Below are 19,375 nucleotides of genomic sequence, written 5' to 3' on the forward strand. Positions count from 1 at the left end.
AATCCGGTCATCAGGGGCGCAGGGAATCAGGACCGGCCCGTTGCCCTAATCAGCGACGGCCCTGTTTCCCGCCTCCACCTCCTGCCACCTGCATAAGGTACACATGGCGAGCGATCAGCATTAAAGGGACGGGCGAAGCAGCCGCTCCCCACCCCGTGATCGTGGGGCGCGAGCGCCTTGAATACCACGACCTGAGTCCACCCAAGTAAATGGGCCATGCCTCTACGCCTCCCTCCTTTTATGGGGAAGGCGCGAGCCGCCTCTTTACCACGATGTGACGCATCCATGCGGGAACCGCCCCATGCATGACCCCCACGTCACGCATGACCCTCCACGTCGCGCGTTCAACGCAGGTCATGCCGAAGCGCACCGGACGAGAAGTTACGGTGGTAAAATTAACCCCACCTGCCTGCGCACAGTTCTGGGCCTAGCCCAACAATGCGGTGCGCTTATGTGTGGCCCAGGCCTGGGGGCTCCTGTCGGTGTACAAAATTAGGGGCTCTCCTTTTGACCCCTTTACTTGTGCACGGGCAGTCAGAGCCACGCGCCACGGCCACACTTAGCAAGGTAGAGGGGGGAAGCCGGAGGGAAGCCCAAACACGAGGCAACCAAGGCAACGTCAAGACCAAAAGCGTGGGAAAGCAAGAGGGCGAGGTGGACTCCCTCGGCAAGATCCTTGCTGAGACGGCCCCCCGCAGCCCCGGCAAGAGCCTTGCCGGGGCAACTTGCCCAACACCAGTAGAGCGAGCCACCCTTGAGCCCACAGGCTCCGACCCAATCAACTACATTGGAGCCAAGGCTCAGGAGGCGCCTCTGTGGTGGCATGCAAATCTTCGTCAAGATCATAAACATATGAGTTCAGATGAGGACCAGAAGACGACGACCCTCGGCGGGATCCTAGCCGAGGAAATCCACAAGACCCCCGGCAAGACTCTTGTCGGGGATGACAGCAACGCCACGGCAAGACCCTTGCCGGGCCCCCGGCAAGACCCTTGCCGAGGGCATCAGTAGGGCCACTGCCAGGCCTGCGCCCGCCAAGACTCCACCGTCGTCCCCATGCAGTTGCCAGCTCAACCAGTTGAGCAGGCGCCTGCGTGGCGACGTGCGGCATCTACACCAACCCAGCAAGCTCTTGCGTGGTGGCATGCAAGTCTTCCTGAAGGCTCCACCACCGCGCCAGCCAACGTGGCCCGTCAGCTCGGACGCGTGTCAAGGCCAGGCGAGGCGGCGACAGCTGGGACATGCTTCCCTGGAGCCCCTCATAAAGTAAGGGGGGCACGTCGGCAGTGCATTTAATGTGTTTTTTCTGACGGTCTCAGAGGATAGGCTCATCGACTGTAGACCTTTCCACCTCCTGTGTGCCACTGTGGCAATACCTTTTTCCTATAAAAGGAGGCCCGAGGCGACCAGGAGAGGGATTCGGCTTTTTGGAAGGGCACAACCACCGTAGCTAGTTCAAAAAGCTCAAGAACACTCAATACATCCACCAAAGCAGGGCTAGGGTTTTACGCATCCGCGCGGCCCGAACCTGGGTAAACGATACGTGTGCTTGCTCCTAAACCTGCTCTTCTCACGACCCCGCACCTGCCGACCGTAGAAGGGATCCTAGTGATCCCATAGGTGTCATTCCCACCGGCAGCGAATCGTATTTTGCACTTAATTTTCAAGTGGTTTGTCAGAATTGGGCAAATAAGATGGCATTGGCAAGCTGGGGAAAATCCTCTTCTTCCATATATCTATTGTTTTTTCAAATTCTATACAATTTAAAAGTAATTTGAAAACGGTGAAATTCTAGACGAAACGTATTTTTGCGTTTTTTTTCAAATGGTTTGTCGGATTGAGGCAAATGATACGGCGTTGGAAAGCTATCGAACATGTGCAATTTTTCATATAGAAATGATTTTCTAATTCCTTACAGTTTAAACTCGAATTTGAATACGGTCAAATTCGATTTCGAATGTGATTTTTTTTAAGTTTGTCGAAATGGGGCAAATAATATACTGTTGGAAACCAATCGAAAATGTGAAACTTAGTCAAGTTGAACGTTTTCTCAAATTCGCAACCGTTGAAGAGTAATTTTGAATACGATTAGACCCGTCGTGTTGTTTTCCCGTTAGAAAAACAGAGTACTCGTACAAATATATTTGTGTGTTTGTACTGAGGTATTTTTTCACAGTAGTTTTGAATGGTTCCGAAAAAAGAGTACTTGAACGGATGTCTATATGGTTTTGTACTGAGCGTGATTTCACATACTAGACTTACTCTATTTTTTCGTATGGTTTTCCTCGTGATGTTTTAACTGTTTATGGTATCATAGTCCCCGAAATTGTATGGTATATATCGTTGAACTAAATGATATGTTTCAAAAAGATTTTGGGTTTTTGTAACCACAAAACTTTTTTATCTGTGAACTTATGATTTTTCTGTGCTGAACTTACCCTTATTTTTCTCAGTGAGGTGTGCACTCCCCCAAACCGAGTGTGTCAACGTTCACGGGGAGAGTAATTGAACTTTGAGCACCATTTCTTATAAGCACATGCTATCCTTTTTTTACCGTTGTTTTTTCAAACTATCAAAATTGTGTTCACCGAAGCTCCCGATGGCCTCGGTTGAACTATGACACAAAAACTATGTTTGGGTTTTAATTTAAATTTGTTTCCTCGTCTGAACTGATGGTGTTGTCATCTCCGACCTAAAATTAGATTTTGACCTGATCATTGTTTTTTATTTGTACTGATCAATGTTTTTAATCCAAACCGTCTTTTCCTTTCTTACACAAACATCGAACTAAAATGTACACTTTCTTTTAAGAAGTAGAAATCATATCATCAGATAGAATTTTTGAAGTTGCAACTACTTCTACGTGTACGGATTCCATGTTTTTGTCATCCTCATTGTGTCGTGTACTTCATCCTCAACCTGCTGATGTCCCTCGTGCTAGTGATCAGCGTCGTCATCCTGGGCTTACGCTGTAACATCCCAAATTTTAAATTTGGAATGTTATACATAGGTCATTCATGCATATCATATTTTATTGCATTTCGTTTGGCGATCCTCGAAATCCTAAGCAACTCAAGGACCCTCGGAGAGAGTTGGGGATTTTCCTAATTCTCATATTTGAACTTTTCTCAAATATCGAAACAAGGATCACTTTGGTTTTAATTATTTTTATCTCCAAAAATATTTTATATTAAAATTATATGAGAGGAGATAATATGACTTCTCCAAAATAAATGAAATGTTGAAGGAAAAATATTAAAATAAATTTAAATATTTTATTTGGGTTTTATCGCTATTTTATTTGAATTAGGAAAAATATGCGTTTTCCAAAACAGTATTAGAGGCCCAAATAAATGTTCACTTTGTCCGCTATGTTTTTAGAGGGCGGGAAAAATTTATTTCAGGATTTTTGAAGTCCGTTTAGTATTTCTTTTCTTTGTTTTTCCGCGTCAGGTTTTATAAAAAAACGCAATCAACCTAACCGGGTCGTGTCCGACCTGGACACCGAGCCCGGCCGGCCTTTATAATCCGGGAGGCCCGAGGCCCCGCTCCTAGCTGCCAGCCCCGCCGCCCAAACCCTAGCCGCCAGCCCCGCCGCCCGATCCGCGCCGCCGCCGAATCAACTCGCCGCCGTCGCGTCGTCTCGCCGCCACCGCCTCGCGTCGCCCACCGCCGCACCACCCCGCCGCCCCGCCGGAGTTTCCCGTCGCCCCGCCGAAGTTGCCCGTCGCCCCGCCAAAGTTCCCGTCGCCGATGCCGACACGTTTGCCAAGGTAGCCGCTGGTTTTATTTAAAACCGCTCGGGTTTTTTTCGAAAACCCTAAGATTCGTTTTTTAGATCGGTTTTGTTCGGTTTTCCGCGGTTTAGCTAAATAGGGGACGTCGTCCGTACGTTCGTTTTAACGAACGTTGTTCGTCCGTTAGTCACAGACAGCGAACGTTTGTTTGTTAGCCTGTTCATCAGTTTTTCTTTTTCCAGGGTTTTTCCGCGATTATTTTTTATCGCGATTTCTGCCCTGATCTTAGATTTAGTTTATCTTTTCGCTCATTTATCGGAATTAGGCGATTCAAGCGCTTAGATCTTCGTATCGAAGTTCTCTTTGTGTTTAACCAACTTGAATAAGATTTTGATACTGTAAAATTTGACTTTAGTCCATATTAGCAAACGGATCTTGTTTCTTTCATAGTTTGAGTTTCGTTGGTCCGTTTGATTTGATTCTTTCTGCAAACTGGAGTTCTTCAGTTGAACTTTCCGGTTAGATCTTCTTATTTGAGTTTTCTTCGTGCATCATTGCTTGATTGCTTATGTATGCTATTGTTCATTTGCAATAGAGCACCCGGAGTGCGAAGCGTGCTACTACGAGTCTTTAGGATTTGCAGATCGTCAGCAAGGCAAGTAACACATTGATCATACTTCTTTCATACCCAATTTTTATGCATTAGTTTCAATCCTCAAACATTGCATGATTAGGAAGTGTTTAACTTGTGGGTATTGGGGGGTAGTTGATGAGGTAGAACCTATTGCCCTGTTTATCATCAAACCCTGGGAGTTACTTCTACGTTATGCTTATACTGCTATGCTATGCTCATAGACGTGGATTGGGTTTGAGTGTATCCATGACAGATGTGAGTTGTTAATAAATGGTTAATTTAAGGTGCCAACTTTAATACATATTTGGGCGGATTGCTTGTGGGCACCTGGAGAATCCAGTGTTGTTCTAGGATATCCCAGAGTACCCGTGTGATCATCCTACGGTCCGCCACCCAGGCTCAAAGGGATCATAAGATTATTCATGCTAGAAACTTCCGTGTGCAGCCACAAGCTATTATGGGCTCTAGCATAGTTGAGCATGTTGCATGACCTCTTTCGGTGGTGGGCTAGCAGATGTAGGGGAAAGTAGGTGTAACTGTCCACCCAGAGTAAAGAGTTAGTGCTTCTGAAAGACTGTGTCTTGGTCATCCATTTCTCAAACACCATGTAGTGCGAGAAATCCAATGGAGGAGATCGAGTCTTGTGGGGAAAAGTGCGCAAACCTCTGCAGAGTGTACAAAATAATCATGGTTAGCCATGTCCCCGGTTATGGAGATCTTGAGTATCTGGTTCTTGGATTATCATATGGATCTCATCACTCTAAATTAATTTTGTTGGGTTGAGAATTACTTTTAATTGGGATTGAGTTGGAGGAACCTTCTCAATGTTGTTTCAACTACCATGATAGTTAAATAAAATATATTCCTTTGTTGTAGGGAAAAATTGGCTTTTCGCAAAACATATTAACCATACAGCCTCCACCAGCCATATATGCATGTAGTGATAGCATTTATCTGTTCATTACTCTATTGTGTTACATTGCCAGCATATTCCATGTGCTGACCCCTTTTCGGGCTGCAACGTATCATGTTGCAGACTTTTCAGACGAGGAGTAAGGTTCGCTAGGCCGTTGTCTTGCACTCAGCTTTGCCTTGGAGTTGATGGACTCACTTTATCTTCCAAGCCTTCCGCTGTTATCGTATTAGATGGCCTTAAGCCATATTTACCGTATTAAGTTCTCTCTTGAGACATTCGATGTAATAAGTGTGTGATTTCTACTCTGTTATAAATCCTTCGAGTACTGTGTGTGTCAGCATTACCGATCCAAGGATGACACTGAAGCACAGAGACTTGACCATTTGAGGCCGGGTCACTACAAGATGGTATCAGAGCACACGCTGAATGTAGGACACGACAACTAAGAAAATCCATAGGCCACTCTTCTCTACTCATTTCTGACTCCTCACCATTTTCTACTCTTTAGGATGGCGGGCTCGAGGAAAAAATTTGCACAATCGGATGAAGACACACCTTTTGGACGACACTTGAAGGAAGTCACTAGGTACCTGAACATTGGAATACCAACCTTCACCGGGACCTATACCGCCACTTTACCAGAAGAGGAGCGCTGGATGATTCGAGTTCAAGTTCCAGGAAGGACGTTCACGCCAGTCACTAAACCCATAGAGTTTTCCTTTGATGCACCCACCTCGAGTCTAAGCAAGAGTATGGCAGCCCACATTGCTATAGGACGCATCGGTGAAGTTTACCACAAGGAGCTTAAGGACACTGTCTACCAGATATGTGGGCACCGAGATGAGCAATGGGAGATGATCAGCACCAGGAAGGACAGGTCCATTGCAGCATTCATCCAGGAATTAAACCATCACATTCGTCGCCAGGAGAACCAGATGTGTGCAAGCATGATAGATTTGAAGAAGGCGATGACCAAGATCACAGAGCTAGAAGAGGAGCTTAAGTCTACACGTGATGGATATGAGGAGGAAATAATGATACTTGTGGAGAGGAATGACGACATGACAAGGAACCTAGGAGTTTTCATGGGAGACCCCGCGCCAGGAGGTGAAGACGACGAACCTAAGGAGATTCGTTCTGAAGACTACATCATCATCGACGACACCGACTTCGACCCTGATAGTAGTGATGATGACTATGAAGATGAAGCTGGAGTGGATATCATGGAGTCTTCCACCGATCAAGATTTCTAGTAGACCATCATACTATTAATAGTATTCCCCCATGTAAATATTAGTAGTCCGAGCACTGTAATGATAGTTAGATCGGTTGTATGCCCTTGCTTGATTGATTGAGTGATATGGTATGATTGTGTTTGTCTCATGTGCATATGGGTAGTGCTTTCTCATTAGACCTCATTCTATTCTAATCTCTTCCCTCTAAACCCATCAGATGCCTCCGAGACGTGACCCCGGTTTTGCTTTCCCACCGGAGCTCACTTAGTTGATCCAGCAGCAGAATGCCTTGATGCAGTTATTAGTTCAGAACCAAGGCAACAACAACAACAACAACAACCCACCACCACCACCTCCAGATGACAACTTAGCCCGTTTTCTGAGGTTGCGGCCGTCGGTGTTTTCCAGTAGCACCGAGCCAATAGTTGTTGGTGATTGGCTGCGCAGGATTAGAAGAGAGTTGACCACCGCAGGTTGCACAGATGCGGAGAAGGTGCGTTTTGCCGCACACCAAATGGATGGACCAGCAGCCTCATGGTGGGAGAATTACACAACCACTTTTCCTATAGCCAATGTCACTTGGGAGCAGTTTCAGCAAGCATTCCGCACCGCCCATGTCTCAACTGGAGCTATGAGCATGAAGAAGCGTGGGTTTCGCAACTTACGCCAAGGGAACCGTACTGTGGGGCAGTACGTGGATGAGTTTAGTAAGTTATCCCGCTATGCCCCAGATGATGTGGCCACAGATGCCGCGAAGCAGGAGAAGTTTATGGAAGGGCTGAATGATGAGAGGAGTATGCAGTTAATGGTGGCAACATTTAACAACTATCAGGAGTTGGTAGATAAAGCTCTCATGATCGAAGGGAAGCAGCAGCAGATAGGGAGCCGCAAGAGGAATTATGGATAAGGGAAGTACAATTCAGGAGCTCAGCAGAAGCCTCGCTTTACCCCGAACTCGGGAGGGCTTACCCATAACCATGGAGGCCACACTCACAATGGATGAAGTTCTCATAATCATAATGGCCCAAATAATGGGAATGGGAATGGAGCAAGCAGCAATCAGAATCGCTCCAATCCAGCCACACCCGCCAGGAGGGACCTAAGCCACGTTACTTGTTTCAAGTGCGGGAAGACTAGACACTATGCCACTGAGTGCCTTGAAGCGAAGAACGGAAATGGTAATGGGAGCTCTGGGAAGAATCCCAATCCATTTAACAAAGGACAAGTGAACCACATGAACGTGGAGGAGGTTGAAGAGCAACCAGATGAAGTTATTGGTAAGTTTTTAGTTAAGTCATTTACTGCAATCGTTGTTTTTGATACTAGTGCATCGCATTCATACATATCAAGGGGATTTGTGGATAAGTATAAGTTGCCCACTAAAGTTCTTAGGACACCTATGCTAGTAACCTCACCCGGAGCTGAGTATATGGCAAGCAGTGGATGTTTTCAGATGCCATTAACCATAGGTAGTCATGTTTTCCCCTCTGACTTGATAATTCTGGAGTCACAAGGATTGGATGTGATACTAGGAATGGATTGGTTGTCGATGTATGGAGGAAACATCGATTGCGCCAGTGAGTCAATTCTGCTTACCACCCCGGAGGGAAAAGGATCAAGTATGTATCCAGGCATGCGCCAAGGAGAACCCAAGTAAATTCTCTCACGGGAGTTATTCAGGAGGAAGTGCCTGTTGTGAAGGATTACCCAGATGTATTTCCACCAGGAGTTACCAGGCATGCCGCCAGATCGAGACATCGAGTTTTTGATAGAGTTGTTGCCAGGCACCGGGCCTATATCAACGAGACCATACCGGATGCCCACGAATGATCTGGAGGAGATCAAGAAACAGATTGAGGAGTTATTGGAGAAAGGTTACATCCGATGGAGTTCATCACCATGGGGAGCCCCAGTGCTATTGGTTGAGAAGAAGGATGAGTCTCTGAGAATGGTTGTTGATTATCGGGCATTGAATGAAGTGACAATCAAGAACAAGTACCCACTGCCGATGATCAATGATTTGTTTGACCAGTTACAAGGAGCTAAAGTGTTCTCGAAGATAGACCTGCGATCAGGATACCACCAGCTGAAGATTCGAGAAAAGGATATACCTAAGACAGCTTTCACCACAAGGTACGGGCTATATGAGTATATGGTTATGTCATTTGGCTTGACTAATGCCCCTGCCTATTTCACGAGTATGATGAACAAGGTGTTCATGGAGTTCTTGGATAAGTTTGTCGTGGTGTTCATTGGTGATATTTTAGTATACTCGAAGAATGAAGAGGAACACAAGGAGCATTTACGTTTATTTCTTGAAAAACTCAGAGAACATCAGTTTTATGCCAAGTTTAGCAAATGCGAGTTTTGGTTGAAGGAAGTTGGATTTCTTGGACATGTTATATCAGGAGAGGGTATAGCAGTGGATCCTACCAAGGTTCAGTCTGTCATGGAGTGGTTGGCACCCACTTCAGTTGGAGAGATCCGCAGTTTTCTTGGACTAGCAGGATATTACTGGAGATTTATTGAGAATTTCTCTAAAATTGCGGAGCCCATGATGGAGTTGTTGAAGAAGGACACCAGGTTCAAATGGACAGAAGAATATGAGGCCAGTTTCCAGGAGTTGAAGAAACGTCTGACTACAGCCCCAGTGTTGATTCTGCCGGATATACGCAAGGATTTCCAGGTGTATTGCGACGCATCTCGCTTAGGACTTGGAGGAGTACTTATGCAAGACAGAAGAGTTGTTTCATACGCCTCACGACAGCTTCGACCGCATGAGTTGAATTATGCCACACATAACTTGGAGTTGGCAGCGGTAGTGCATGCACTCAAGACCTGGAGACATTTTCTTATTGGGAACCATTGTGATGTGTACACGGATCATAAGAGTTTTAAGTACATTTTCACACAAAAGGAGTTGAACCTCAAGCAAAGGAGATGGTTGGAGCTTATAAAGGATTATGATATGAAGCTGCATTATCACCCAGGAAAGGCCAATGTCGTAGCAGACACTTTGAGCCGGAAAAGTTATGTCAATACTCTCTTAATGGGAGGGATGCCAAAGGAGTTAGCCGAGGATCTTAGGGAACTTCGTTTGGAGTTTATTCCTAGAGGTTTTGTTGCAGCGATGGAAGTTCAGTCTACATTATTGGGAAAGATTCGTGAAGCTCAGAAGGACGACAAAGAAATTGCCGAGATAAAGGAGAAGATGAGTGAAGGCAAAGCCAAAAGTTTTCGCGAGGATGAGCACGACACCCTGTGGTTTGAGGACCGTATATTTATGCCCAACAATGCAGAGATCAGGAAGTTGATATTACAGGAAGCTCATGACTCACCATACTCGATACACCCCGAAAACACCAAGATGTATATGGATTTGAAGGAGCGTTTCTGATGGACTGGAATGAAGAAGGATATTGCTGAGTATGTAGCCGTATGTGATGTATGTCAGAGAGTGAAGGCAGAACATCAGAAGCCAGCAGGATTATTGCAGCCTATGCCGATACCCGAATAGGAGTGGGATAATCTTGGCATGGATTTTATCATCGGATTACCCATGGCACGATGGGGATATGATTCTATCTGGGTATTAGTGGATTGGTTGACCAAATTAGCTCACTTTATCCCAGTGAAAACCACATATACAAGTGCGAAGTTGGACAAGATATACATGACCAGGATCGTATGTCTGCATGGAGTTCCGAGGACCATCGTATCAGATAGAGGAACACAGTTTACTTCAAAGTTTTGGCATCAGTTGCACCAGACTTTGGGAACCAGGCTAGAGTTCAGTACAACCTTCCATCCACAGACAGATGGACAGACTGAGAGAGTCAATCGGATTCTGGAGGACATGTTGAGAGCTTGTGCGCTAGACTATGGGTCTAGTTGGGATGATAATTTACCCTACGCGGAGTTCTCATACAACAACAGCTACCAGGCCAGTTTGAAGATGGCACCGTTTAAAGCCTTGTACGGAAGAAGGTGTAGAACACCGTTGATGTGGGATGAAGTTGGAGACCGTCAGTTGTTTGGACCGGATTTGATCAAAGAATCTGAAGAGAAGGTTAAGCTGATTCGAGATAGGCTGAAAGTAGCTCAGTCCAGGCAGAAGAGTTATGCCGACTCAAAACGCAAGAAGGTAGCCTATGAAATCGGAGACAGAGTATATCTACGAGTGTCACCACTGCGAGGAGTTAAGCGTTTTGGAGTTAAAGGAAAGTTAGCCCCGAGATTTGTAGGGTCGTACCGTGTTTTGGAACGCATGAAAGAGGTTGCCTACAAGTTGGAATTACCCGAAGGACTGTCAGCAGTACATGATGTGTTCCACGTTTCCCAGTTGAAGAAGTGTCATGCTGAGATGGCCAATATTCCTCTAAGAGATACAGTTCCCCTGGAAGCAATTCAGTTAGATAGTGATTTGACATATGAGGAGAAACCAGACAGGATTCTCGAATTTGCCAGCCGAGTTACTCGCAGCAAGGTTATCAAGTTTTGCAAAGTTCAGTGGAGGCACCATACCGAGGATGAAGCCACCTGGGAAAGAGAGGATGATCTACGCAAAGACCACCCACACATATTTTCTAGCCAACCCGAATCTCGAGGGCGAGATTCATCTTAAGGGGGGTAGGTTTGTAACATCCCAAATTTTAAATTTGAAATGTTATACATAGGTCATTCATGCATATCATATTTTATTGCATTTCTTTTTGCGATCCTCGAAATCCTAAGCAACTCAAGGACCCTCGGAGAGAGTTGGGGATTTTCCTACTTCTCATATTTGAACTTTTCTCAAATATCGAAACAAGGATCACTTTGGTTTTAATTATTTTTCTCTTCGAAAATATTTCATATTAAAATTATATGAGAGGAGATAATATGACTTCTCCGAAATAAATGAAATATTGGAGGAAAATATTAAAATCAATTTATATATTTTATTTGGGTTTTATCACTATTTTATTTGAATTAGGAAAATATGCATTTTTCAAAACTGCATTACAGGCCCAAATAAATGTTCACTTTGTCTGCTATGTTTTTAGAGGACGGGGAAAATTTATTTCAAGATTTTTGGAGTCTGTTTAGTATTTCTTTTTTTTGTTTTTCTGCGTCAGGTTTTATAAAAAAACGCAACCGACCTAACCGGGCCGTGTCCGACCTGGACACCGAGCCAGGCCGGCCTTTATAAGCCGGGAGGCCCGAGGTCCCGCTCCTAGCCGCCCAAACCCTAGCCGCCAGCCCTGCCGGCCGATCCGAGCCGCCGCCGCCGGATCCACTCGTCGCCGCTGCCGACGCCGCCGCCCCGCGTCGCCCCGACGGAGTTCCCGCCGCAGCCGCCAACACGTTTGCCGAGGTAGCCGCCGGTTTTATTTAAAAACCGCTTGGTTTTTTTTCGAAACCCTAAGATTCATTTTTTTAGATCTGTTTGGTTCGGTTTTCCGCGGTTTAGCTAAATAGTGGACGTCATCCGTACGTTCGTTTTAACGAACGTTGTTCGTCCATTAGTCACAGACAGCGAGCGTTCGTTCGTTAGCTTGTTCGTCAGTTTTTCTTTTTCCAAGGTTTTTCCGCGATTATTTCTGATCGCGATTTCTGCCCTGATCTTAGATTTAGTTTATCTTTTCGCTCGTTTATCGGAATCAGGCGATTCAAGCGCCTAGATTTTCGTCTCAAAGTTCTCCTTTTGTTTAACCAACTTGAACAAGATTTTGATACTGTAAATTTTGACTTTAGTCCAGATTAGTAAATGGATCTTGTTTCTTTCGTAGTTTGAGTTTCGTTGCTCCATTTGATTTGATTCTTTCTGCAAACCGGAGTTCTTCAGTTGAACTTTCTGGTTAGATCTTCTTATTTGAGTTTTCTTCATGCATCATTGCTTGATTGCTTATGTATGCTATTTTTTGTTTGTGATAGAGCATCCGGAATGCGAAGCGTGCTACTACGACTCTTGAGGATTTGCAAATCGTCAGCAAGGCAAGTAACACATTGATCATACTTCTTTCATTCCCGGTTTTTATGCATTAGTTCCAATTCTCAAACATTGCATGATTAGGAAGTGTGTAACTTCTGGGTATTGGGAGGTAGTTGATGAGGTAGAACCTATTGCCCTGTTTATCATCAAACCCTGGGAGTTACTTCTTCGTTATGCTTATACTGCTATGCTATGCTCGTAGACGTGGATTGGGTTTGAGTGTATCCATGACAGATGTGAGTTGTTAATAAATGGTTAACTTAAGGTGGCAACTTTAATACATATCTGGGTGGATTGCTTGTGGGCACCTGGAGAACCCAGTGTTGTTCTAGGATATCCCGGAGTATCCGTGTGATCATCCTACGGTCCGCCACCCAGGCTCAAAGGGATCATAAGATTATTCATGCTAGAAACTTCCATGTGAAGCCACAAGCTATTATGGGCCCTAGCATAGTTGAGTATGTTGCATGACCTCTTTCAGTGGTGGGCTAGCAGATGTAGGGGAAAGTAGGTATAACTGTCCACCCAGAGTAAAGAGTTAGTGCTTCTGAAAGACTGTGTCTCGGTCATCCGTTTTCTCAAACACCATGTATTGCGAGAAATCCAACGGAGGAGATCGAGTCTTGTAGGAAAAAATGCGCAAACCTCTGCAGAGTGTACAAACTAATCATGGTTAGCCGTTGCCCTGTTATGGACATCTTGAGTATCTGGTTCTTGGATTATCATATGGATCTCATCACTCTAAATTAATTTTGTTGGGTTGAGAATTACTTTTAATTGGGATTGAGTTGGAGGAACCTTTTCAATGTTGTTTCAACTACCATGATAGTTAAATAAAATATATTCCTTTGTTGTTGGGAAAAATTGGCTTTTCGCAAAACATATTAACCATACAGCCTCCACCAGCCATATATGCATGTAGTGATAGCATTTATTTGTTCATTACTTTACTGTGTTACATTGCTAGCATATTCCATGTGCTGGCCCATTTTCAGATTGCAACGTATCATGTTGCAGACTTTTTAAACGAGGAGTAAAGTTCACTAGACCGTTGTCATGCACTCAACTATGCCATTAGAGTTGACGGACTCACTTTATCTTCCAAGCCTTCCGCTATTATCATATTAGATGGCCTTAAGCCATATTTATTATATTAAATTCTCTCTTGAGACATTCAATGTAATAAATGTGTAATTGCTACTCTGTTATAAATCCTTCGAGTACTGTTTGTGTCAGCATTACCAATCTAGGGATAACACTGAAGCACAAAGACTTAACCGTTCGAGGTCAGGTCGCTACATGCGCATTGGAGGCATTATTCCATTTTATGGGTTACAACAAACACAACCACATATAAACATAAGTGGAAACAAGATTAGGCACCAGAGAACATTTTCCATTTTATGGGTTACAACAAACACACCGAAGTCCTTTGACTTGAACACATCAGTACCAAGATTTGCATCAGCAGATGCCCCCATGCCCCCGGATTGCTGTCCTTGAACTTGTGATTCACCGTCGTTAGAACTTTTTGGTTCTCCACATCTGCATTGAAATTTTGCATACTTCTTCACAAAATTAAACTTCTGAATATGGCTGATGGAGCCCCGTCATTAAATGGTACACGGGCAAGTCCAAAATCACAAATTTCATCTTGCAGTCAACATTCGCTAGAATATTCTTGGGCTTCAGATCCCGATGGAAAACATTTGCTGCAAAACCATCATCTAAGCAAACAATCCGTACAGCAACATCAGATCCTGATGGAGCCTAATCAGTAATTACCTGCATGTACTTCATTCCTTGGAGCAGCTGATACAAAACGAAACTGGACTGATGTTTGCTTTCAAAAGCTCTTTCACATCAACTTCAAAACAAAAATAAAGCTGAATATAGACACCGACGCGTACTGTGTCCCTGCTGCTTCTCCCTTCGATGACAAGAATTAGCATAGGTGCACTTTAGATGCAGCAAAATCTGAACTTTAAAATGGGAAATTGAAATTTAACATGCCGACTGATATATCTTTTTAATAAGTACTCCCTCCGTTCCAAATTACTCGTCGCAGAAATGGATGTATCTAGAACTAAAATACATCTAGATACATCCATACCTGCGACAAGTAATTCGGAACGGAGGGAGTAGTTATCTAAAGGAAAATGAGTTACAATCATATGCTAGAAGATGCCCCATACAAAAAATAGAAGTACGAGTGAGATAGAAAGAGTTGTTTCTACAAGTTCGTTTAAGTACAAATACATAGTGGTAGCGGCATTTCAATGCAAATTGTAGCTTGGTACAATACTCCGTTGCAAGCATCATATTGCTTGGATGTATGAAACACAACCGTCACCATGTTACTGTTCCAGGCATAGTCAATATAGTTGCACTGAGATGTTTAACCAGATGAACTGAGACAGCCAATGGAGGAAGGAGTTCTTCTCTTAACATTGGCAGCATTTTGACAAGAATCACTCGAACATCTTTTAAAAGAGACAACAATGACCACTTTTTTTAACTGCCTGGGTAAACAACCCGCCAACTTATAGAAATTGCTCACTTGAACTTATAGGAAATAGAAAAAAGAACTATGTAGATACAGCTTGCATCATCAAAATCCAAAGTTTTTTCAAACTGATAACATATGTAAAACTTAGGTCCATTGGTGTGACGCACACAGTTGAACTAGTGTAATATATGTAGTCGAAGGGATGTAATTATTTGTAGTTGAACCAATAAGAGACATGGCAACACAGCAACATTTTCACTCTATGGTGTCTCACACATGGTTTGCTAGAACAAGTTGAACTGAATATCTTTTTCGTTTTGAACTTTGAAACAAGCTACAACTTCTGTTTCCCAAATGTGTACGGAATTTTAAGTTTCCAAGCACATACCCTATGTTCTTGTTTGTTGATGGGCACGCCTCCCCTACTCCTGTGGACTGACAGCGCCGGTGAAGTGGAGCTGAAGGAGCGGGGACCACGAGAGGCGGCTGGGGGCGCCGGGATTTGGCCGCTGTAGGGGATCCCAACTATTACCAAGTCATCCCTGAGGAGCTTGTAGAGGCGGGGCAGTTGGTCGCCGGCCATCCAATGTAAGTTTGAACTACCAGGTGCGCTGGGATTTGGTTGCTGTAGAGAAACAAGTCGGATCAAACATTAATTATATAGGTTACAGATTTTGCCTTCTATAGTGATGTGCTTCCTGGGCTGTCCAAAAGCAGCAGCCACACAAGTTTGGTAGCCGTTCGTCGTGCACACCTGCTCGATGGGAATTTACACAAACTGTTCGGAATTTACACAAACTTTTAAAACATGAACTCAATGGTCCAAACTTAGTGTTCGAACTGTTTTGATTTATTAAAATTGCAACATAAAGAAACCTTTTGTGGCTTCTCTGAATCAAAATTGTCGCAGGACATCAACATAACTGATTTCCTATGTTGTTTTGTTAACTTTCCAAGTTTTAATTTTTGAACCACCTTGGTAGGTATACATCAACTTTTCATGACAAAATTATTGTAGCCGATATTTTTGCTCAGGACATTAAATAAAACACATGCCTAACACACTGTACACACACCTAACACACAAAAATCAGTGCTGAAGCACTGATGCTTCAATATCACAATTGGTGCAAAATTCAGATATTTACTACATAACAAGATTTTGAGATGAAGAATAAATGTGATCAGTACTAGTACGACTGAACAATAAGTTCAGAATTGTAGCAGTGCTAAGGAATCATTACCATCAAGAGGACGACAAGATTCACGTTTATTTTTGTCCCTATTCGTCATTGAGATCAATGATGCTGAGCAGTAGGAGGGGGAGAGCCGTCGTGATCTGCTAGGTGGGGAAGTAGAGAATTCCATGAGTGCAACTCAGATCATCGTGGGGGAGGCCACAGTGAGGACCCCCGTGTTGGCCCACTAGCTGACGAGGAGCATCGGAGAATCTACACCATGAACACAAAACTATGAACTTCAATAAAACAAACATTTGAATGTCAAAGAGAGTTAGTGTGTGAATTGTTCTGATATAAAAAATGCAACATAAAAATGCCATTTTGCTTCTTTGAATCGAAATTCTTGTCTTACATCAACATAACCAAACTAGTTTTCTAACACAACATTGAAACTGCTTCACATGATTTGTATCTCTCAAAAAAGTAAACTCGTTTTACTACTTTATACCAAATACACCTACAAAACAACAGAAAAAAATCATTTCTCATAGGCATTTCAACAAGCACACATATCATCCATTTTTTGCACAGAAGCGGCCTAAGGTTGAATGGAGCAAAAGGCATGCCACAAGTGAAAAGAACTAGCAGCAGCAGCTCGAGATTCACCTTTTTTGTAGAGGATGCATCCCACCTGCGGTTCAGATATGGTAGAAATGCTCAGTTCAGTTATATCGTGCATGCACGAACACACCAGCACACGCAGGCCACAGCAAGCACGCAGCAGATGCATGTCGAACTGAGGGGCTACGTCAGGACCCGGGGTGGAGTTGGTCGGCGACGGAGCTCGAGGAGGCTAGCACCGGGAGGGAGGAGACCTGCTGGATCGAGCACATGGCAGCGGGATTCGGCTGGCGACGTTGTGGCGGGCCATCTCCACCCACATGGCCACACCCCACCGTGCCCCAATATCCACCTCGCTGAACTGAATGAAATTTATAAATTGAACCGAACTCAAAGAAGAAATTTGACATCATGTGTACATCAAGAAATAAACTTGAGCAGTACCAACTACTAAACAAAAAGATTGGTACATCGAACTTAGAGATTGTATATTGGTGAACTTTTTCTCCCTACAGAATCATTAATCAAATGCATATACTGTTCGCGAGGATTTATCAACATGATAAGTAGTGGCAGTACTACTCTAGGTAACAAAGTGGTAGCGGTACAAAAGAAGGCCACCATAAACAATGAGTACTACCGCGACACCTAAACTATGTGTTGGCCATGCTTGCTTTACACGAGGTCATACAGAAGTTGTACTGAGGGTGTGAATTAGAGCGGCCGGAAGAGGATGCAGCAGCACACACAGACACCACCAGATAAGTTCTCCTGTCTCTAGAACACATGTATGCACACACACACACATCTCCATCTACAAAAAAAAAAGAAATTGTTGACCTCCGGAGTTCTTGCAAAGTGAATTCATTTTTGTAACCAGAGAACTTGCTACACTTAGCAAAGGTGAACTACTCATTCCCAAAAACTGCAGGATGTCTACTATCATGGACCAGAACTTTGAACTTCACGTATGCTCATATATGTTGTTTCTTTTGAATTCCCTATCAAATGATCAGTTTCAGTAGCCGAGAAAATTGGCTCTACCTCATAGCTATGAAACTGAGTTTGATTGAACCTTCACACATATAAAGTTTGAACTTCGATCAAAAGCTAAATAATTCAACCACATACATACAAGCAGAAAACATGCAAAATTTGGTCCTATTTAGGCATATATCAGCAGAATATTTAGAGACCACCGCTCAATTTTTCGTCTATGAACTGTCAAGCCAGATGCAATTGGACATACTGGAGATGTGGGGATGAGATGACAAAACACAACCTTCAGGTGTTGGCAATTATTCAGATTATTGAACTCTCCCAGCAGGTATACCTGAACTTGCATGACACATTTTGTTTATTCAGTTGAAAGTAGCTGATTTTGAACTCTTGCAGCAGGTATATACCTGAAGTCACAGAGTGGGGAGGGAGGCGACCGGATCCAGGAAGGGATGCTTGTTGTTCAATGGGTCGCGACGACGCCGGAGGTGCGTGGTGCACGGGGGAGCGGCCGAGGGTGACGACCCCATGACCCACACGTTGATGGAGGGGGAGCACGATGCATGGAGGGAGGTCGCCGACGGCGCGGAAGAAGGAGGTTGGCTGGGCGGCGAAGGACGGTGACGGACGCGGTTGTGTCACGGCAACGTGTGGTAGGGAGGGCAGTCGGCGACAGCGCGTGGGGAAGGGTGGGGTGGGCGGCTGGCAGCGGCAGCGCGTGGATAGGGAGGGGCGGGCGGCCGGCGGCGGTAGCGCGCGGGTAGGAAGGGGCGGCCGGTCGGCGGCGACAGCGCGTGGGTAGGGTGGGGTGGCCGGCCGGCGGCGGCGACGCGTGGGATGGGAGGGCAAGCGGGCGGCGTGCGGGTAGGGGAGGAAGGAGGCTGAGCGCCGGCGGGGGAGGGAGGAGCTGGAGCGCTGGTGGGGGAGTTGGGATCGGGAGGGAGGTGGGAGGGTGTGGGAGCGTGGGTTCGAGGTCAGTGAGTCGTGCCGGTTTCGGGCTGGTGGGCTGGGTTTCGGGAAATTGCGTCGTGCGTCGCTCCTATATAGGCATCTCTACTAGGTCGCGTTGCGGGTTTAATTTTTGTCTCACCTCTTTTGGTTTATTTTCGTCCTCTCTCACCTCCAATTCCCCCGCTCCCACTTTCTATTTTTGTTGGTTTTTTCGTCGGTTTTTATTCGTCCCTTTCCCACTGGTTTTACAGTGCAGAGAAAACCATCCCCGCATGCCTTTCCACGATCCCTACCCGATTCACGCATCTCACCCTCCCTCCTGCATGAGCATCCGCCACCGCCGGTGCGTTGGCTGCCTCCCTCCCCCATCGCCGGCCACCTCTCGCCCCTCATAGCCGGTCGCCTCCCTCCACTGGATGCCGACCACATACTTCACCGCGCCGACCGCCTACATCCCAGCCGCCGGCCATGACCAGATTCGCACCGGTGTTCCCGCATCGGCGTTCCCGCATCGGCGCCACCACGACCACGCAGTGGCAGAGGAGTCCTCCTCCTCCCACCACCGCCGCCACCACCGCGCCCTCCTCCTCTCACCTCCACACCCATCCATCCCTCCCT

The 19,375-nt window shown here is 45.2% G+C and overlaps 1 long non-coding RNA gene across 5 annotated transcripts; it reads right to left on the reverse strand.

Annotated features, from left to right (window-relative positions):
* Positions 1–13,761: 13,761 nt before the first annotated feature.
* On the reverse strand, positions 13,762–18,807 carry LOC125543784. Of its 5 annotated transcripts, none has more exons than XR_007298769.1 (5): positions 18,214–18,807; positions 16,853–17,168; positions 16,250–16,456; positions 14,282–15,630; positions 13,762–14,208 (listed from the first exon to the last, which is right to left on the reverse strand). It is a non-coding gene; the product is annotated as an uncharacterized LOC125543784 (long non-coding RNA). The 5 variants fall into 5 exon arrangements; XR_007298771.1 differs by having other exon boundaries at positions 16,853–17,621; XR_007298770.1 differs by having other exon boundaries at positions 16,853–18,140.
* Between the last annotated feature and the right edge of the window lie 568 nt (positions 18,808–19,375).

This window comes from Triticum urartu, chromosome 3 (assembly GCF_003073215.2).
Source record: "Triticum urartu cultivar G1812 chromosome 3, Tu2.1, whole genome shotgun sequence".
In the NCBI taxonomy this organism is placed as follows: domain Eukaryota; kingdom Viridiplantae; phylum Streptophyta; class Magnoliopsida; order Poales; family Poaceae; genus Triticum; species Triticum urartu.